Genomic DNA, 20,846 nt, shown 5'->3' on the forward strand with positions numbered 1-20,846 from the left:
TTTCATCTATCTTTATTAAGGCCTTAAGATTCATTTAAACACGTATGCGTTGCTGTTGAGGTTTTCTCGCTGTCGCTTGGAACCCAGAGCCACAGCACAACAACAACGGAAACGTCCGTGAGAAGAGCTAAACCTCGACGCAGGAAAAGTATGTTCCGCTATTTCTTTTCGACCGCTCGGGCTGTCACTGTCGTCTCTAGTAAAATCTGCGGCGTGTTCCTGCATAATTTACTTGTTCTGTAAGATCAAGGGAGTATGTTAGTTTCAGAATGTTTAAAATGCTTTGTCAGATGTGGGGTTCGAACCCACGCTCCCTTGCGGGAACCAGAGCTTAAATCTGGCGCCTTAGACCGCTCGGCCAATCTGACGTGCGAGGCAAGAGCTCCAGAGACTTCCATCTCTAGCAATATCTCAAAGAACCTCACTGCGAAATCTGTTTCTTTTTTCGGTAGGATGGAATTATGTCAGTTTTAGAAAATTTAAGACGCAATGTCAGACATGGCGTAGAAAATGCACCCTCCCTTTCGGGAAGCAATGTGGCGCGTTGGACCGCTTTCTTCCGTCGTTTCTAGTTTGAACTGTAACTAGCAAAACTGTATTTAGTAATAGGAACATTTTCACATTGATGCAAAGAAAACTAGATATTGGCCAACGGCAAATAAGGCCGTTTCCTAGCAACAGCCACGCTGTGCATCACGCACTCGTGGGAAGCCAATGAAATACTTCCCGTGAGGCTCAAACTGTCGACCTTCACTTTACAATACTTAGGCACTGCCCCGGTGGTACCGACGCGTACATACTGAAACGTCTTTGGATCGTCAGTGAGTACTTCATATTAGAAATTTCGTGTTCGCCCTGATGTGCATTAAAGGGCAGATTCTTCAGTAAAAGTTAGTTCTGCGCTCAGTTTCAGTATATGGCCCTAGCAGCACCAGGAAAACGGGTTCACATGTGCTCGCCTTCCACTCGGCGTTGAGCGCCTACAGCGAGATTGCCTTCGGCCTCTGGCGCCAGGAGGGAAGGCGACACATCACGGCGCAAGCAGCGCGTAGCAGAAGGCGGTGGTGCTGTGTCGGTCAGCATGGTTGCTTCCCAAGTAGCTGATCCGGGTTCGAAACCCGGACACCGCACGGAAGTTGTCTTCTTTACCCAGGAGAGTGTTTCCAACGCTCGCGATCGTCGAATTTCCGAACTGTCGTGTTACGAATGGTTTTCCTTCGCCCCTCGTCCCGCTCCGCGTAGGCTAGTGCGGATTGCGATTCACAGCATCGTGTGTCCCCATGTGTCGACTTGTCTCGACTTTGCTCGGCTGACGCGAAAGCTGACGCTTGCAAATGGTCGTATATGTAGAGGAAGGGCGCTAGAAACGACTGGGAGAGACCAACTCGACAAACGCACAACGGACCCTTTCATTTGACTGTGGCCGCAGGTTCGCGAATTTGCGTCCCGAGAGGCAAGAGAGGGGTCAGCGTGCTGGACCGTATCATTACCGCGCAGCAACACCGAAAACTAAGGGAAAAGACAAAATAAAAGATTCCAACAGCACGCAGACTTCCTAGTTAGCCACTGAGCCGTGTACTAAGCACGCAAAAACGCTGCTTAACTTCGGTGATCGGACGAGAACCCGCGTCGTCAGCGTGGCACACAAGTCGGCGAGAACGTTTCCAGACGTGCGGACATCTCAGTCCTTGTACAGATCACTTGGGATTTGCCTGGCAGTCTCTCGCGCTGCCTTTTAGGGAAGCAATATGGAATATCCCTTGGTGGGATGTAACCCATAGCCTTCCCGTTGTTAGCATGACACATTAACTTAGTGAGCATACTGCCCACGCAATACGGCCGCTTCAGAACTCCAGCACCTGAACCACCGTTTCATCTATCTTTATTAAGGCCTTAAGATTCATTTAAACACGTATGCGTTGCTGTTGAGGTTTTCTCGCTGTCGCTTGGAACCCAGAGCCACAGCACAACAACAACGGAAACGTCCGTGAGAAGAGCTAAACCTCGACGCAGGAAAAGTATGTTCCGCTATTTCTTTTCGACCGCTCGGGCTGTCACTGTCGTCTCTAGTAAAATCTGCGGCGTGTTCCTGCATAATTTACTTGTTCTGTAAGATCAAGGGAGTATGTTAGTTTCAGAATGTTTAAAATGCTTTGTCAGATGTGGGGTTCGAACCCACGCTCCCTTGCGGGAACCAGAGCTTAAATCTGGCGCCTTAGACCGCTCGGCCAATCTGACGTGCGAGGCAAGAGCTCCAGAGACTTCCATCTCTAGCAATATCTCAAAGAACCTCACTGCGAAATCTGTTTCTTTTTTCGGTAGGATGGAATTATGTCAGTTTTAGAAAATTTAAGACGCAATGTCAGACATGGCGTAGAAAATGCACCCTCCCTTTCGGGAAGCAATGTGGCGCGTTGGACCGCTTTCTTCCGTCGTTTCTAGTTTGAACTGTAACTAGCAAAACTGTATTTAGTAATAGGAACATTTTCACATTGATGCAAAGAAAACTAGATATTGGCCAACGGCAAATAAGGCCGTTTCCTAGCAACAGCCACGCTGTGCATCACGCACTCGTGGGAAGCCAATGAAATACTTCCCGTGAGGCTCAAACTGTCGACCTTCACTTTACAATACTTAGGCACTGCCCCGGTGGTACCGACGCGTACATACTGAAACGTCTTTGGATCGTCAGTGAGTACTTCATATTAGAAATTTCGTGTTCGCCCTGATGTGCATTAAAGGGCAGATTCTTCAGTAAAAGTTAGTTCTGCGCTCAGTTTCAGTATATGGCCCTAGCAGCACCAGGAAAACGGGTTCACATGTGCTCGCCTTCCACTCGGCGTTGAGCGCCTACAGCGAGATTGCCTTCGGCCTCTGGCGCCAGGAGGGAAGGCGACACATCACGGCGCAAGCAGCGCGTAGCAGAAGGCGGTGGTGCTGTGTCGGTCAGCATGGTTGCTTCCCAAGTAGCTGATCCGGGTTCGAAACCCGGACACCGCACCGAAGTTGTCTTCTTTACCCAGGAGAGTGTTTCCAACGCTCGCGATCGTCGAATTTCCGAACTGTCGTGTTACGAATGGTTTTCCTTCGCCCCTCGTCCCGCTCCGCGTAGGCTAGTGCGGATTGCGATTCACAGCATCGTGTGTCCCCATGTGTCGACTTGTCTCGACTTTGCTCGGCTGACGCGAAAGCTGACGCTTGCAAATGGTCGTATATGTAGAGGAAGGGCGCTAGAAACGACTGGGAGAGACCAACTCGACAAACGCACAACGGACCCTTTCATTTGACTGTGGCCGCAGGTTCGCGAATTTGCGTCCCGAGAGGCAAGAGAGGGGTCAGCGTGCTGGACCGTATCATTACCGCGCAGCAACACCGAAAACTAAGGGAAAAGACAAAATAAAAGATTCCAACAGCACGCAGACTTCCTAGTTAGCCACTGAGCCGTGTACTAAGCACGCAAAAACGCTGCTTAACTTCGGTGATCGGACGAGAACCCGCGTCGTCAGCGTGGCACACAAGTCGGCGAGAACGTTTCCAGACGTGCGGACATCTCAGTCCTTGTACAGATCACTTGGGATTTGCCTGGCAGTCTCTCGCGCTGCCTTTTAGGGAAGCAATATGGAATATCCCTTGGTGGGATGTAACCCATAGCCTTCCCGTTGTTAGCATGACACATTAACTTAGTGAGCATACTGCCCACGCAATACGGCCGCTTCAGAACTCCAGCACCTGAACCACCGTTTCATCTATCTTTATTAAGGCCTTAAGATTCATTTAAACACGTATGCGTTGCTGTTGAGGTTTTCTCGCTGTCGCTTGGAACCCAGAGCCACAGCACAACAACAACGGAAACGTCCGTGAGAAGAGCTAAACCTCGACGCAGGAAAAGTATGTTCCGCTATTTCTTTTCGACCGCTCGGGCTGTCACTGTCGTCTCTAGTAAAATCTGCGGCGTGTTCCTGCATAATTTACTTGTTCTGTAAGATCAAGGGAGTATGTTAGTTTCAGAATGTTTAAAATGCTTTGTCAGATGTGGGGTTCGAACCCACGCTCCCTTGCGGGAACCAGAGCTTAAATCTGGCGCCTTAGACCGCTCGGCCAATCTGACGTGCGAGGCAAGAGCTCCAGAGACTTCCATCTCTAGCAATATCTCAAAGAACCTCACTGCGAAATCTGTTTCTTTTTTCGGTAGGATGGAATTATGTCAGTTTTAGAAAATTTAAGACGCAATGTCAGACATGGCGTAGAAAATGCACCCTCCCTTTCGGGAAGCAATGTGGCGCGTTGGACCGCTTTCTTCCGTCGTTTCTAGTTTGAACTGTAACTAGCAAAACTGTATTTAGTAATAGGAACATTTTCACATTGATGCAAAGAAAACTAGATATTGGCCAACGGCAAATAAGGCCGTTTCCTAGCAACAGCCACGCTGTGCATCACGCACTCGTGGGAAGCCAATGAAATACTTCCCGTGAGGCTCAAACTGTCGACCTTCACTTTACAATACTTAGGCACTGCCCCGGTGGTACCGACGCGTACATACTGAAACGTCTTTGGATCGTCAGTGAGTACTTCATATTAGAAATTTCGTGTTCGCCCTGATGTGCATTAAAGGGCAGATTCTTCAGTAAAAGTTAGTTCTGCGCTCAGTTTCAGTATATGGCCCTAGCAGCACCAGGAAAACGGGTTCACATGTGCTCGCCTTCCACTCGGCGTTGAGCGCCTACAGCGAGATTGCCTTCGGCCTCTGGCGCCAGGAGGGAAGGCGACACATCACGGCGCAAGCAGCGCGTAGCAGAAGGCGGTGGTGCTGTGTCGGTCAGCATGGTTGCTTCCCAAGTAGCTGATCCGGGTTCGAAACCCGGACACCGCACCGAAGTTGTCTTCTTTACCCAGGAGAGTGTTTCCAACGCTCGCGATCGTCGAATTTCCGAACTGTCGTGTTACGAATGGTTTTCCTTCGCCCCTCGTCCCGCTCCGCGTAGGCTAGTGCGGATTGCGATTCACAGCATCGTGTGTCCCCATGTGTCGACTTGTCTCGACTTTGCTCGGCTGACGCGAAAGCTGACGCTTGCAAATGGTCGTATATGTAGAGGAAGGGCGCTAGAAACGACTGGGAGAGACCAACTCGACAAACGCACAACGGACCCTTTCATTTGACTGTGGCCGCAGGTTCGCGAATTTGCGTCCCGAGAGGCAAGAGAGGGGTCAGCGTGCTGGACCGTATCATTACCGCGCAGCAACACCGAAAACTAAGGGAAAAGGCAAAATAAAAGATTCCAACAGCACGCAGACTTCCTAGTTAGCCACTGAGCCGTGTACTAAGCACGCAAAAACGCTGCTTAACTTCGGTGATCGGACGAGAACCCGCGTCGTCAGCGTGGCACACAAGTCGGCGAGAACGTTTCCAGACGTGCGGACATCTCAGTCCTTGTACAGATCACTTGGGATTTGCCTGGCAGTCTCTCGCGCTGCCTTTTAGGGAAGCAATATGGAATATCCCTTGGTGGGATGTAACCCATAGCCTTCCCGTTGTTAGCATGACACATTAACTTAGTGAGCATACTGCCCACGCAATACGGCCGCTTCAGAACTCCAGCACCTGAACCACCGTTTCATCTATCTTTATTAAGGCCTTAAGATTCATTTAAACACGTATGCGTTGCTGTTGAGGTTTTCTCGCTGTCGCTTGGAACCCAGAGCCACAGCACAACAACAACGGAAACGTCCGTGAGAAGAGCTAAACCTCGACGCAGGAAAAGTATGTTCCGCTATTTCTTTTCGACCGCTCGGGCTGTCACTGTCGTCTCTAGTAAAATCTGCGGCGTGTTCCTGCATAATTTACTTGTTCTGTAAGATCAAGGGAGTATGTTAGTTTCAGAATGTTTAAAATGCTTTGTCAGATGTGGGGTTCGAACCCACGCTCCCTTGCGGGAACCAGAGCTTAAATCTGGCGCCTTAGACCGCTCGGCCAATCTGACGTGCGAGGCAAGAGCTCCAGAGACTTCCATCTCTAGCAATATCTCAAAGAACCTCACTGCGAAATCTGTTTCTTTTTTCGGTAGGATGGAATTATGTCAGTTTTAGAAAATTTAAGACGCAATGTCAGACATGGCGTAGAAAATGCACCCTCCCTTTCGGGAAGCAATGTGGCGCGTTGGACCGCTTTCTTCCGTCGTTTCTAGTTTGAACTGTAACTAGCAAAACTGTATTTAGTAATAGGAACATTTTCACATTGATGCAAAGAAAACTAGATATTGGCCAACGGCAAATAAGGCCGTTTCCTAGCAACAGCCACGCTGTGCATCACGCACTCGTGGGAAGCCAATGAAATACTTCCCGTGAGGCTCAAACTGTCGACCTTCACTTTACAATAATTAGGCACTGCCCCGGTGGTACCGACGCGTACATACTGAAACGTCTTTGGATCGTCAGTGAGTACTTCATATTAGAAATTTCGTGTTCGCCCTGATGTGCATTAAAGGGCAGATTCTTCAGTAAAAGTTAGTTCTGCGCTCAGTTTCAGTATATGGCCCTAGCAGCACCAGGAAAACGGGTTCACATGTGCTCGCCTTCCACTCGGCGTTGAGCGCCTACAGCGAGATTGCCTTCGGCCTCTGGCGCCAGGAGGGAAGGCGACACATCACGGCGCAAGCAGCGCGTAGCAGAAGGCGGTGGTGCTGTGTCGGTCAGCATGGTTGCTTCCCAAGTAGCTGATCCGGGTTCGAAACCCGGACACCGCACGGAAGTTGTCTTCTTTACCCAGGAGAGTGTTTCCAACGCTCGCGATCGTCGAATTTCCGAACTGTCGTGTTACGAATGGTTTTCCTTCGCCCCTCGTCCCGCTCCGCGTAGGCTAGTGCGGATTGCGATTCACAGCATCGTGTGTCCCCATGTGTCGACTTGTCTCGACTTTGCTCGGCTGACGCGAAAGCTGACGCTTGCAAATGGTCGTATATGTAGAGGAAGGGCGCTAGAAACGACTGGGAGAGACCAACTCGACAAACGCACAACGGACCCTTTCATTTGACTGTGGCCGCAGGTTCGCGAATTTGCGTCCCGAGAGGCAAGAGAGGGGTCAGCGTGCTGGACCGTATCATTACCGCGCAGCAACACCGAAAACTAAGGGAAAAGGCAAAATAAAAGATTCCAACAGCACGCAGACTTCCTAGTTAGCCACTGAGCCGTGTACTAAGCACGCAAAAACGCTGCTTAACTTCGGTGATCGGACGAGAACCCGCGTCGTCAGCGTGGCACACAAGTCGGCGAGAACGTTTCCAGACGTGCGGACATCTCAGTCCTTGTACAGATCACTTGGGATTTGCCTGGCAGTCTCTCGCGCTGCCTTTTAGGGAAGCAATATGGAATATCCCTTGGTGGGATGTAACCCATAGCCTTCCCGTTGTTAGCATGACACATTAACTTAGTGAGCATACTGCCCACGCAATACGGCCGCTTCAGAACTCCAGCACCTGAACCACCGTTTCATCTATCTTTATTAAGGCCTTAAGATTCATTTAAACACGTATGCGTTGCTGTTGAGGTTTTCTCGCTGTCGCTTGGAACCCAGAGCCACAGCACAACAACAACGGAAACGTCCGTGAGAAGAGCTAAACCTCGACGCAGGAAAAGTATGTTCCGCTATTTCTTTTCGACCGCTCGGGCTGTCACTGTCGTCTCTAGTAAAATCTGCGGCGTGTTCCTGCATAATTTACTTGTTCTGTAAGATCAAGGGAGTATGTTAGTTTCAGAATGTTTAAAATGCTTTGTCAGATGTGGGGTTCGAACCCACGCTCCCTTGCGGGAACCAGAGCTTAAATCTGGCGCCTTAGACCGCTCGGCCAATCTGACGTGCGAGGCAAGAGCTCCAGAGACTTCCATCTCTAGCAATATCTCAAAGAACCTCACTGCGAAATCTGTTTCTTTTTTCGGTAGGATGGAATTATGTCAGTTTTAGAAAATTTAAGACGCAATGTCAGACATGGCGTAGAAAATGCACCCTCCCTTTCGGGAAGCAATGTGGCGCGTTGGACCGCTTTCTTCCGTCGTTTCTAGTTTGAACTGTAACTAGCAAAACTGTATTTAGTAATAGGAACATTTTCACATTGATGCAAAGAAAACTAGATATTGGCCAACGGCAAATAAGGCCGTTTCCTAGCAACAGCCACGCTGTGCATCACGCACTCGTGGGAAGCCAATGAAATACTTCCCGTGAGGCTCAAACTGTCGACCTTCACTTTACAATAATTAGGCACTGCCCCGGTGGTACCGACGCGTACATACTGAAACGTCTTTGGATCGTCAGTGAGTACTTCATATTAGAAATTTCGTGTTCGCCCTGATGTGCATTAAAGGGCAGATTCTTCAGTAAAAGTTAGTTCTGCGCTCAGTTTCAGTATATGGCCCTAGCAGCACCAGGAAAACGGGTTCACATGTGCTCGCCTTCCACTCGGCGTTGAGCGCCTACAGCGAGATTGCCTTCGGCCTCTGGCGCCAGGAGGGAAGGCGACACATCACGGCGCAAGCAGCGCGTAGCAGAAGGCGGTGGTGCTGTGTCGGTCAGCATGGTTGCTTCCCAAGTAGCTGATCCGGGTTCGAAACCCGGACACCGCACGGAAGTTGTCTTCTTTACCCAGGAGAGTGTTTCCAACGCTCGCGATCGTCGAATTTCCGAACTGTCGTGTTACGAATGGTTTTCCTTCGCCCCTCGTCCCGCTCCGCGTAGGCTAGTGCGGATTGCGATTCACAGCATCGTGTGTCCCCATGTGTCGACTTGTCTCGACTTTGCTCGGCTGACGCGAAAGCTGACGCTTGCAAATGGTCGTATATGTAGAGGAAGGGCGCTAGAAACGACTGGGAGAGACCAACTCGACAAACGCACAACGGACCCTTTCATTTGACTGTGGCCGCAGGTTCGCGAATTTGCGTCCCGAGAGGCAAGAGAGGGGTCAGCGTGCTGGACCGTATCATTACCGCGCAGCAACACCGAAAACTAAGGGAAAAGGCAAAATAAAAGATTCCAACAGCACGCAGACTTCCTAGTTAGCCACTGAGCCGTGTACTAAGCACGCAAAAACGCTGCTTAACTTCGGTGATCGGACGAGAACCCGCGTCGTCAGCGTGGCACACAAGTCGGCGAGAACGTTTCCAGACGTGCGGACATCTCAGTCCTTGTACAGATCACTTGGGATTTGCCTGGCAGTCTCTCGCGCTGCCTTTTAGGGAAGCAATATGGAATATCCCTTGGTGGGATGTAACCCATAGCCTTCCCGTTGTTAGCATGACACATTAACTTAGTGAGCATACTGCCCACGCAATACGGCCGCTTCAGAACTCCAGCACCTAAACCACCGTTTCATCTATCTTTATTAAGGCCTTAAGATTCATTTAAACACGTATGCGTTGCTGTTGAGGTTTTCTCGCTGTCGCTTGGAACCCAGAGCCACAGCACAACAACAACGGAAACGTCCGTGAGAAGAGCTAAACCTCGACGCAGGAAAAGTATGTTCCGCTATTTCTTTTCGACCGCTCGGGCTGTCACTGTCGTCTCTAGTAAAATCTGCGGCGTGTTCCTGCATAATTTACTTGTTCTGTAAGATCAAGGGAGTATGTTAGTTTCAGAATGTTTAAAATGCTTTGTCAGATGTGGGGTTCGAACCCACGCTCCCTTGCGGGAACCAGAGCTTAAATCTGGCGCCTTAGACCGCTCGGCCAATCTGACGTGCGAGGCAAGAGCTCCAGAGACTTCCATCTCTAGCAATATCTCAAAGAACCTCACTGCGAAATCTGTTTCTTTTTTCGGTAGGATGGAATTATGTCAGTTTTAGAAAATTTAAGACGCAATGTCAGACATGGCGTAGAAAATGCACCCTCCCTTTCGGGAAGCAATGTGGCGCGTTGGACCGCTTTCTTCCGTCGTTTCTAGTTTGAACTGTAACTAGCAAAACTGTATTTAGTAATAGGAACATTTTCACATTGATGCAAAGAAAACTAGATATTGGCCAACGGCAAATAAGGCCGTTTCCTAGCAACAGCCACGCTGTGCATCACGCACTCGTGGGAAGCCAATGAAATACTTCCCGTGAGGCTCAAACTGTCGACCTTCACTTTACAATACTTAGGCACTGCCCCGGTGGTACCGACGCGTACATACTGAAACGTCTTTGGATCGTCAGTGAGTACTTCATATTAGAAATTTCGTGTTCGCCCTGATGTGCATTAAAGGGCAGATTCTTCAGTAAAAGTTAGTTCTGCGCTCAGTTTCAGTATATGGCCCTAGCAGCACCAGGAAAACGGGTTCACATGTGCTCGCCTTCCACTCGGCGTTGAGCGCCTACAGCGAGATTGCCTTCGGCCTCTGGCGCCAGGAGGGAAGGCGACACATCACGGCGCAAGCAGCGCGTAGCAGAAGGCGGTGGTGCTGTGTCGGTCAGCATGGTTGCTTCCCAAGTAGCTGATCCGGGTTCGAAACCCGGACACCGCACCGAAGTTGTCTTCTTTACCCAGGAGAGTGTTTCCAACGCTCGCGATCGTCGAATTTCCGAACTGTCGTGTTACGAATGGTTTTCCTTCGCCCCTCGTCCCGCTCCGCGTAGGCTAGTGCGGATTGCGATTCACAGCATCGTGTGTCCCCATGTGTCGACTTGTCTCGACTTTGCTCGGCTGACGCGAAAGCTGACGCTTGCAAATGGTCGTATATGTAGAGGAAGGGCGCTAGAAACGACTGGGAGAGACCAACTCGACAAACGCACAACGGACCCTTTCATTTGACTGTGGCCGCAGGTTCGCGAATTTGCGTCCCGAGAGGCAAGAGAGGGGTCAGCGTGCTGGACCGTATCATTACCGCGCAGCAACACCGAAAACTAAGGGAAAAGGCAAAATAAAAGATTCCAACAGCACGCAGACTTCCTAGTTAGCCACTGAGCCGTGTACTAAGCACGCAAAAACGCTGCTTAACTTCGGTGATCGGACGAGAACCCGCGTCGTCAGCGTGGCACACAAGTCGGCGAGAACGTTTCCAGACGTGCGGACATCTCAGTCCTTGTACAGATCACTTGGGATTTGCCTGGCAGTCTCTCGCGCTGCCTTTTAGGGAAGCAATATGGAATATCCCTTGGTGGGATGTAACCCATAGCCTTCCCGTTGTTAGCATGACACATTAACTTAGTGAGCATACTGCCCACGCAATACGGCCGCTTCAGAACTCCAGCACCTGAACCACCGTTTCATCTATCTTTATTAAGGCCTTAAGATTCATTTAAACACGTATGCGTTGCTGTTGAGGTTTTCTCGCTGTCGCTTGGAACCCAGAGCCACAGCACAACAACAACGGAAACGTCCGTGAGAAGAGCTAAACCTCGACGCAGGAAAAGTATGTTCCGCTATTTCTTTTCGACCGCTCGGGCTGTCACTGTCGTCTCTAGTAAAATCTGCGGCGTGTTCCTGCATAATTTACTTGTTCTGTAAGATCAAGGGAGTATGTTAGTTTCAGAATGTTTAAAATGCTTTGTCAGATGTGGGGTTCGAACCCACGCTCCCTTGCGGGAACCAGAGCTTAAATCTGGCGCCTTAGACCGCTCGGCCAATCTGACGTGCGAGGCAAGAGCTCCAGAGACTTCCATCTCTAGCAATATCTCAAAGAACCTCACTGCGAAATCTGTTTCTTTTTTCGGTAGGATGGAATTATGTCAGTTTTAGAAAATTTAAGACGCAATGTCAGACATGGCGTAGAAAATGCACCCTCCCTTTCGGGAAGCAATGTGGCGCGTTGGACCGCTTTCTTCCGTCGTTTCTAGTTTGAACTGTAACTAGCAAAACTGTATTTAGTAATAGGAACATTTTCACATTGATGCAAAGAAAACTAGATATTGGCCAACGGCAAATAAGGCCGTTTCCTAGCAACAGCCACGCTGTGCATCACGCACTCGTGGGAAGCCAATGAAATACTTCCCGTGAGGCTCAAACTGTCGACCTTCACTTTACAATAATTAGGCACTGCCCCGGTGGTACCGACGCGTACATACTGAAACGTCTTTGGATCGTCAGTGAGTACTTCATATTAGAAATTTCGTGTTCGCCCTGATGTGCATTAAAGGGCAGATTCTTCAGTAAAAGTTAGTTCTGCGCTCAGTTTCAGTATATGGCCCTAGCAGCACCAGGAAAACGGGTTCACATGTGCTCGCCTTCCACTCGGCGTTGAGCGCCTACAGCGAGATTGCCTTCGGCCTCTGGCGCCAGGAGGGAAGGCGACACATCACGGCGCAAGCAGCGCGTAGCAGAAGGCGGTGGTGCTGTGTCGGTCAGCATGGTTGCTTCCCAAGTAGCTGATCCGGGTTCGAAACCCGGACACCGCACGGAAGTTGTCTTCTTTACCCAGGAGAGTGTTTCCAACGCTCGCGATCGTCGAATTTCCGAACTGTCGTGTTACGAATGGTTTTCCTTCGCCCCTCGTCCCGCTCCGCGTAGGCTAGTGCGGATTGCGATTCACAGCATCGTGTGTCCCCATGTGTCGACTTGTCTCGACTTTGCTCGGCTGACGCGAAAGCTGACGCTTGCAAATGGTCGTATATGTAGAGGAAGGGCGCTAGAAACGACTGGGAGAGACCAACTCGACAAACGCACAACGGACCCTTTCATTTGACTGTGGCCGCAGGTTCGCGAATTTGCGTCCCGAGAGGCAAGAGAGGGGTCAGCGTGCTGGACCGTATCATTACCGCGCAGCAACACCGAAAACTAAGGGAAAAGGCAAAATAAAAGATTCCAACAGCACGCAGACTTCCTAGTTAGCCACTGAGCCGTGTACTAAGCACGCAAAAACGCTGCTTAACTTCGGTGATCGGACGAGAACCCGCGTCGTCAGCGTGGCACACAAGTCGGCGAGAACGTTTCCAGACGTGCGGACATCTCAGTCCTTGTACAGATCACTTGGGATTTGCCTGGCAGTCTCTCGCGCTGCCTTTTAGGGAAGCAATATGGAATATCCCTTGGTGGGATGTAACCCATAGCCTTCCCGTTGTTAGCATGACACATTAACTTAGTGAGCATACTGCCCACGCAATACGGCCGCTTCAGAACTCCAGCACCTGAACCACCGTTTCATCTATCTTTATTAAGGCCTTAAGATTCATTTAAACACGTATGCGTTGCTGTTGAGGTTTTCTCGCTGTCGCTTGGAACCCAGAGCCACAGCACAACAACAACGGAAACGTCCGTGAGAAGAGCTAAACCTCGACGCAGGAAAAGTATGTTCCGCTATTTCTTTTCGACCGCTCGGGCTGTCACTGTCGTCTCTAGTAAAATCTGCGGCGTGTTCCTGCATAATTTACTTGTTCTGTAAGATCAAGGGAGTATGTTAGTTTCAGAATGTTTAAAATGCTTTGTCAGATGTGGGGTTCGAACCCACGCTCCCTTGCGGGAACCAGAGCTTAAATCTGGCGCCTTAGACCGCTCGGCCAATCTGACGTGCGAGGCAAGAGCTCCAGAGACTTCCATCTCTAGCAATATCTCAAAGAACCTCACTGCGAAATCTGTTTCTTTTTTCGGTAGGATGGAATTATGTCAGTTTTAGAAAATTTAAGACGCAATGTCAGACATGGCGTAGAAAATGCACCCTCCCTTTCGGGAAGCAATGTGGCGCGTTGGACCGCTTTCTTCCGTCGTTTCTAGTTTGAACTGTAACTAGCAAAACTGTATTTAGTAATAGGAACATTTTCACATTGATGCAAAGAAAACTAGATATTGGCCAACGGCAAATAAGGCCGTTTCCTAGCAACAGCCACGCTGTGCATCACGCACTCGTGGGAAGCCAATGAAATACTTCCCGTGAGGCTCAAACTGTCGACCTTCACTTTACAATAATTAGGCACTGCCCCGGTGGTACCGACGCGTACATACTGAAACGTCTTTGGATCGTCAGTGAGTACTTCATATTAGAAATTTCGTGTTCGCCCTGATGTGCATTAAAGGGCAGATTCTTCAGTAAAAGTTAGTTCTGCGCTCAGTTTCAGTATATGGCCCTAGCAGCACCAGGAAAACGGGTTCACATGTGCTCGCCTTCCACTCGGCGTTGAGCGCCTACAGCGAGATTGCCTTCGGCCTCTGGCGCCAGGAGGGAAGGCGACACATCACGGCGCAAGCAGCGCGTAGCAGAAGGCGGTGGTGCTGTGTCGGTCAGCATGGTTGCTTCCCAAGTAGCTGATCCGGGTTCGAAACCCGGACACCGCACGGAAGTTGTCTTCTTTACCCAGGAGAGTGTTTCCAACGCTCGCGATCGTCGAATTTCCGAACTGTCGTGTTACGAATGGTTTTCCTTCGCCCCTCGTCCCGCTCCGCGTAGGCTAGTGCGGATTGCGATTCACAGCATCGTGTGTCCCCATGTGTCGACTTGTCTCGACTTTGCTCGGCTGACGCGAAAGCTGACGCTTGCAAATGGTCGTATATGTAGAGGAAGGGCGCTAGAAACGACTGGGAGAGACCAACTCGACAAACGCACAACGGACCCTTTCATTTGACTGTGGCCGCAGGTTCGCGAATTTGCGTCCCGAGAGGCAAGAGAGGGGTCAGCGTGCTGGACCGTATCATTACCGCGCAGCAACACCGAAAACTAAGGGAAAAGGCAAAATAAAAGATTCCAACAGCACGCAGACTTCCTAGTTAGCCACTGAGCCGTGTACTAAGCACGCAAAAACGCTGCTTAACTTCGGTGATCGGACGAGAACCCGCGTCGTCAGCGTGGCACACAAGTCGGCGAGAACGTTTCCAGACGTGCGGACATCTCAGTCCTTGTACAGATCACTTGGGATTTGCCTGGCAGTCTCTCGCGCTGCCTTTTAGGGAAGCAATATGGAATATCCCTTGGTGGGATGTAACCCATAGCCTTCCCGTTGTTAGCATGACACATTAACTTAGTGAGCATACTGCCCACGCAATACGGCCGCTTCAGAACTCCAGCACCTGAACCACCGTTTCATCTATCTTTATTAAGGCCTTAAGATTCATTTAAACACGTATGCGTTGCTGTTGAGGTTTTCTCGCTGTCGCTTGGAACCCAGAGCCACAGCACAACAACAACGGAAACGTCCGTGAGAAGAGCTAAACCTCGACGCAGGAAAAGTATGTTCCGCTATTTCTTTTCGACCGCTCGGGCTGTCACTGTCGTCTCTAGTAAAATCTGCGGCGTGTTCCTGCATAATTTACTTGTTCTGTAAGATCAAGGGAGTATGTTAGTTTCAGAATGTTTAAAATGCTTTGTCAGATGTGGGGTTCGAACCCACGCTCCCTTGCGGGAACCAGAGCTTAAATCTGGCGCCTTAGACCGCTCGGCCAATCTGACGTGCGAGGCAAGAGCTCCAGAGACTTCCATCTCTAGCAATATCTCAAAGAACCTCACTGCGAAATCTGTTTCTTTTTTCGGTAGGATGGAATTATGTCAGTTTTAGAAAATTTAAGACGCAATGTCAGACATGGCGTAGAAAATGCACCCTCCCTTTCGGGAAGCAATGTGGCGCGTTGGACCGCTTTCTTCCGTCGTTTCTAGTTTGAACTGTAACTAGCAAAACTGTATTTAGTAATAGGAACATTTTCACATTGATGCAAAGAAAACTAGATATTGGCCAACGGCAAATAAGGCCGTTTCCTAGCAACAGCCACGCTGTGCATCACGCACTCGTGGGAAGCCAATGAAATACTTCCCGTGAGGCTCAAACTGTCGACCTTCACTTTACAATACTTAGGCACTGCCCCGGTGGTACCGACGCGTACATACTGAAACGTCTTTGGATCGTCAGTGAGTACTTCATATTAGAAATTTCGTGTTCGCCCTGATGTGCATTAAAGGGCAGATTCTTCAGTAAAAGTTAGTTCTGCGCTCAGTTTCAGTATATGGCCCTAGCAGCACCAGGAAAACGGGTTCACATGTGCTCGCCTTCCACTCGGCGTTGAGCGCCTACAGCGAGATTGCCTTCGGCCTCTGGCGCCAGGAGGGAAGGCGACACATCACGGCGCAAGCAGCGCGTAGCAGAAGGCGGTGGTGCTGTGTCGGTCAGCATGGTTGCTTCCCAAGTAGCTGATCCGGGTTCGAAACCCGGACACCGCACCGAAGTTGTCTTCTTTACCCAGGAGAGTGTTTCCAACGCTCGCGATCGTCGAATTTCCGAACTGTCGTGTTACGAATGGTTTTCCTTCGCCCCTCGTCCCGCTCCGCGTAGGCTAGTGCGGATTGCGATTCACAGCATCGTGTGTCCCCATGTGTCGACTTGTCTCGACTTTGCTCGGCTGACGCGAAAGCTGACGCTTGCAAATGGTCGTATATGTAGAGGAAGGGCGCTAGAAACGACTGGGAGAGACCAACTCGACAAACGCACAACGGACCCTTTCATTTGACTGTGGCCGCAGGTTCGCGAATTTGCGTCCCGAGAGGCAAGAGAGGGGTCAGCGTGCTGGACCGTATCATTACCGCGCAGCAACACCGAAAACTAAGGGAAAAGGCAAAATAAAAGATTCCAACAGCACGCAGACTTCCTAGTTAGCCACTGAGCCGTGTACTAAGCACGCAAAAACGCTGCTTAACTTCGGTGATCGGACGAGAACCCGCGTCGTCAGCGTGGCACACAAGTCGGCGAGAACGTTTCCAGACGTGCGGACATCTCAGTCCTTGTACAGATCACTTGGGATTTGCCTGGCAGTCTCTCGCGCTGCCTTTTAGGGAAGCAATATGGAATATCCCTTGGTGGGATGTAACCCATAGCCTTCCCGTTGTTAGCATGACACATTAACTTAGTGAGCATACTGCCCACGCAATACGGCCGCTTCAGAACTCCAGCACCTGAACCACCGTTTCATCTATCTTTATTAAGGCCTTAAGATTCATTTAAACACGTATGCGTTGCTGTTGAGGTTTTCTCGCTGTCGCTTGGAACCCAGAGCCACAGCACAACAACAACGGAAACGTCCGTGAGAAGAGCTAAACCTCGACGCAGGAAAAGTATGTTCCGCTATTTCTTTTCGACCGCTCGGGCTGTCACTGTCGTCTCTAGTAAAATCTGCGGCGTGTTCCTGCATAATTTACTTGTTCTGTAAGATCAAGGGAGTATGTTAGTTTCAGAATGTTTAAAATGCTTTGTCAGATGTGGGGTTCGAACCCACGCTCCCTTGCGGGAACCAGAGCTTAAATCTGGCGCCTTAGACCGCTCGGCCAATCTGACGTGCGAGGCAAGAGCTCCAGAGACTTCCATCTCTAGCAATATCTCAAAGAACCTCACTGCGAAATCTGTTTCTTTTTTCGGTAGGATGGAATTATGTCAGTTTTAGAAAATTTAAGACGCAATGTCAGACATGGCGTAGAAAATGCACCCTCCCTTTCGGGAAGCAATGTGGCGCGTTGGACCGCTTTCTTCCGTCGTTTCTAGTTTGAACTGTAACTAGCAAAACTGTATTTAGTAATAGGAACATTTTCACATTGATGCAAAGAAAACTAGATATTGGCCAACGGCAAATAAGGCCGTTTCCTAGCAACAGCCACGCTGTGCATCACGCACTCGTGGGAAGCCAATGAAATACTTCCCGTGAGGCTCAAACTGTCGACCTTCACTTTACAATACTTAGGCACTGCCCCGGTGGTACCGACGCGTACATACTGAAACGTCTTTGGATCGTCAGTGAGTACTTCATATTAGAAATTTCGTGTTCGCCCTGATGTGCATTAAAGGGCAGATTCTTCAGTAAAAGTTAGTTCTGCGCTCAGTTTCAGTATATGGCCCTAGCAGCACCAGGAAAACGGGTTCACATGTGCTCGCCTTCCACTCGGCGTTGAGCGCCTACAGCGAGATTGCCTTCGGCCTCTGGCGCCAGGAGGGAAGGCGACACATCACGGCGCAAGCAGCGCGTAGCAGAAGGCGGTGGTGCTGTGTCGGTCAGCATGGTTGCTTCCCAAGTAGCTGATCCGGGTTCGAAACCCGGACACCGCACCGAAGTTGTCTTCTTTACCCAGGAGAGTGTTTCCAACGCTCGCGATCGTCGAATTTCCGAACTGTCGTGTTACGAATGGTTTTCCTTCGCCCCTCGTCCCGCTCCGCGTAGGCTAGTGCGGATTGCGATTCACAGCATCGTGTGTCCCCATGTGTCGACTTGTCTCGACTTTGCTCGGCTGACGCGAAAGCTGACGCTTGCAAATGGTCGTATATGTAGAGGAAGGGCGCTAGAAACGACTGGGAGAGACCAACTCGACAAACGCACAACGGACCCTTTCATTTGACTGTGGCCGCAGGTTCGCGAATTTGCGTCCCGAGAGGCAAGAGAGGGGTCAGCGTGCTGGACCGTATCATTACCGCGCAGCAACACCGAAAACTAAGGGAAAAGGCAAAATAAAAGATTCCAACAGCACGCAGACTTCCTAGTTAGCCACTGAGCCGTGTACTAAGCACGCAAAAACGCTGCTTAACTTCGGTGATCGGACGAGAACCCGCGTCGTCAGCGTGGCACACAAGTCGGCGAGAACGTTTCCAGACGTGCGGACATCTCAGTCCTTGTACAGATCACTTGGGATTTGCCTGGCAGTCTCTCGCGCTGCCTTTTAGGGAAGCAATATGGAATATCCCTTGGTGGGATGTAACCCATAGCCTTCCCGTTGTTAGCATGACACATTAACTTAGTGAGCATACTGCCCACGCAATACGGCCGCTTCAGAACTCCAGCACCTGAACCACCGTTTCATCTATCTTTATTAAGGCCTTAAGATTCATTTAAACACGTATGCGTTGCTGTTGAGGTTTTCTCGCTGTCGCTTGGAACCCAGAGCCACAGCACAACAACAACGGAAACGTCCGTGAGAAGAGCTAAACCTCGACGCAGGAAAAGTATGTTCCGCTATTTCTTTTCGACCGCTCGGGCTGTCACTGTCGTCTCTAGTAAAATCTGCGGCGTGTTCCTGCATAATTTACTTGTTCTGTAAGATCAAGGGAGTATGTTAGTTTCAGAATGTTTAAAATGCTTTGTCAGATGTGGGGTTCGAACCCACGCTCCCTTGCGGGAACCAGAGCTTAAATCTGGCGCCTTAGACCGCTCGGCCAATCTGACGTGCGAGGCAAGAGCTCCAGAGACTTCCATCTCTAGCAATATCTCAAAGAACCTCACTGCGAAATCTGTTTCTTTTTTCGGTAGGATGGAATTATGTCAGTTTTAGAAAATTTAAGACGCAATGTCAGACATGGCGTAGAAAATGCACCCTCCCTTTCGGGAAGCAATGTGGCGCGTTGGACCGCTTTCTTCCGTCGTTTCTAGTTTGAACTGTAACTAGCAAAACTGTATTTAGTAATAGGAACATTTTCACATTGATGCAAAGAAAACTAGATATTGGCCAACGGCAAATAAGGCCGTTTCCTAGCAACAGCCACGCTGTGCATCACGCACTCGTGGGAAGCCAATGAAATACTTCCCGTGAGGCTCAAACTGTCGACCTTCACTTTACAATACTTAGGCACTGCCCCGGTGGTACCGACGCGTACATACTGAAACGTCTTTGGATCGTCAGTGAGTACTTCATATTAGAAATTTCGTGTTCGCCCTGATGTGCATTAAAGGGCAGATTCTTCAGTAAAAGTTAGTTCTGCGCTCAGTTTCAGTATATGGCCCTAGCAGCACCAGGAAAACGGGTTCACATGTGCTCGCCTTCCACTCGGCGTTGAGCGCCTACAGCGAGATTGCCTTCGGCCTCTGGCGCCAGGAGGGAAGGCGACACATCACGGCGCAAGCAGCGCGTAGCAGAAGGCGGTGGTGCTGTGTCGGTCAGCATGGTTGCTTCCCAAGTAGCTGATCCGGGTTCGAAACCCGGACACCGCACCGAAGTTGTCTTCTTTACCCAGGAGAGTGTTTCCAACGCTCGCGATCGTCGAATTTCCGAACTGTCGTGTTACGAATGGTTTTCCTTCGCCCCTCGTCCCGCTCCGCGTAGGCTAGTGCGGATTGCGATTCACAGCATCGTGTGTCCCCATGTGTCGACTTGTCTCGACTTTGCTCGGCTGACGCGAAAGCTGACGCTTGCAAATGGTCGTATATGTAGAGGAAGGGCGCTAGAAACGACTGGGAGAGACCAACTCGACAAACGCACAACGGACCCTTTCATTTGACTGTGGCCGCAGGTTCGCGAATTTGCGTCCCGAGAGGCAAGAGAGGGGTCAGCGTGCTGGACCGTATCATTACCGCGCAGCAACACCGAAAACTAAGGGAAAAGGCAAAATAAAAGATTCCAACAGCACGCAGACTTCCTAGTTAGCCACTGAGCCGTGTACTAAGCACGCAAAAACGCTGCTTAACTTCGGTGATCGGACGAGAACCCGCGTCGTCAGCGTGGCACACAAGTCGGCGAGAACGTTTCCAGACGTGCGGACATCTCAGTCCTTGTACAGATCACTTGGGATTTGCCTGGCAGTCTCTCGCGCTGCCTTTTAGGGAAGCAATATGGAATATCCCTTGGTGGGATGTAACCCATAGCCTTCCCGTTGTTAGCATGACACATTAACTTAGTGAGCATACTGCCCACGCAATACGGCCGCTTCAGAACTCCAGCACCTGAACCACCGTTTCATCTATCTTTATTAAGGCCTTAAGATTCATTTAAACACGTATGCGTTGCTGTTGAGGTTTTCTCGCTGTCGCTTGGAACCCAGAGCCACAGCACAACAACAACGGAAACGTCCGTGAGAAGAGCTAAACCTCGACGCAGGAAAAGTATGTTCCGCTATTTCTTTTCGACCGCTCGGGCTGTCACTGTCGTCTCTAGTAAAATCTGCGGCGTGTTCCTGCATAATTTACTTGTTCTGTAAGATCAAGGGAGTATGTTAGTTTCAGAATGTTTA

General features: G+C 50.1%; 11 non-coding genes across 11 annotated transcripts; all 11 read right to left on the bottom strand.

The window, feature by feature from the left end:
* Positions 1–284: 284 nt before the first annotated feature.
* Trnal-uaa (transfer RNA leucine (anticodon UAA)) lies at positions 285–368 on the bottom strand. Its single transcript has one exon. It is a non-coding gene; the product is annotated as a tRNA-Leu (tRNA).
* Positions 369–2,154: 1,786 nt separating this feature from the next.
* On the bottom strand, positions 2,155–2,238 carry Trnal-uaa (transfer RNA leucine (anticodon UAA)). Its single transcript has one exon. It is a non-coding gene; the product is annotated as a tRNA-Leu (tRNA).
* A 1,786-nt stretch (positions 2,239–4,024) lies between these two features.
* Positions 4,025–4,108, bottom strand: Trnal-uaa (transfer RNA leucine (anticodon UAA)). Its single transcript has one exon. It is a non-coding gene; the product is annotated as a tRNA-Leu (tRNA).
* Positions 4,109–5,894: 1,786 nt separating this feature from the next.
* Trnal-uaa (transfer RNA leucine (anticodon UAA)) lies at positions 5,895–5,978 on the bottom strand. The gene has a single exon. It is a non-coding gene; the product is annotated as a tRNA-Leu (tRNA).
* A 1,786-nt stretch (positions 5,979–7,764) lies between these two features.
* Positions 7,765–7,848, bottom strand: Trnal-uaa (transfer RNA leucine (anticodon UAA)). Its single transcript has one exon. It is a non-coding gene; the product is annotated as a tRNA-Leu (tRNA).
* A 1,786-nt stretch (positions 7,849–9,634) lies between these two features.
* On the bottom strand, positions 9,635–9,718 carry Trnal-uaa (transfer RNA leucine (anticodon UAA)). Its single transcript has one exon. It is a non-coding gene; the product is annotated as a tRNA-Leu (tRNA).
* Positions 9,719–11,504: 1,786 nt separating this feature from the next.
* On the bottom strand, positions 11,505–11,588 carry Trnal-uaa (transfer RNA leucine (anticodon UAA)). The gene has a single exon. It is a non-coding gene; the product is annotated as a tRNA-Leu (tRNA).
* A 1,786-nt stretch (positions 11,589–13,374) lies between these two features.
* Positions 13,375–13,458, bottom strand: Trnal-uaa (transfer RNA leucine (anticodon UAA)). The gene has a single exon. It is a non-coding gene; the product is annotated as a tRNA-Leu (tRNA).
* Positions 13,459–15,244: 1,786 nt separating this feature from the next.
* On the bottom strand, positions 15,245–15,328 carry Trnal-uaa (transfer RNA leucine (anticodon UAA)). The gene has a single exon. It is a non-coding gene; the product is annotated as a tRNA-Leu (tRNA).
* A 1,786-nt stretch (positions 15,329–17,114) lies between these two features.
* Trnal-uaa (transfer RNA leucine (anticodon UAA)) lies at positions 17,115–17,198 on the bottom strand. The gene has a single exon. It is a non-coding gene; the product is annotated as a tRNA-Leu (tRNA).
* A 1,786-nt stretch (positions 17,199–18,984) lies between these two features.
* On the bottom strand, positions 18,985–19,068 carry Trnal-uaa (transfer RNA leucine (anticodon UAA)). The gene has a single exon. It is a non-coding gene; the product is annotated as a tRNA-Leu (tRNA).
* Positions 19,069–20,846: the final 1,778 nt, after the last annotated feature.

The sequence above is a fragment of the Schistocerca serialis genome, chromosome 7 (assembly GCF_023864345.2).
Source record: "Schistocerca serialis cubense isolate TAMUIC-IGC-003099 chromosome 7, iqSchSeri2.2, whole genome shotgun sequence".
Lineage (NCBI taxonomy): Eukaryota > Metazoa > Arthropoda > Insecta > Orthoptera > Acrididae > Schistocerca > Schistocerca serialis.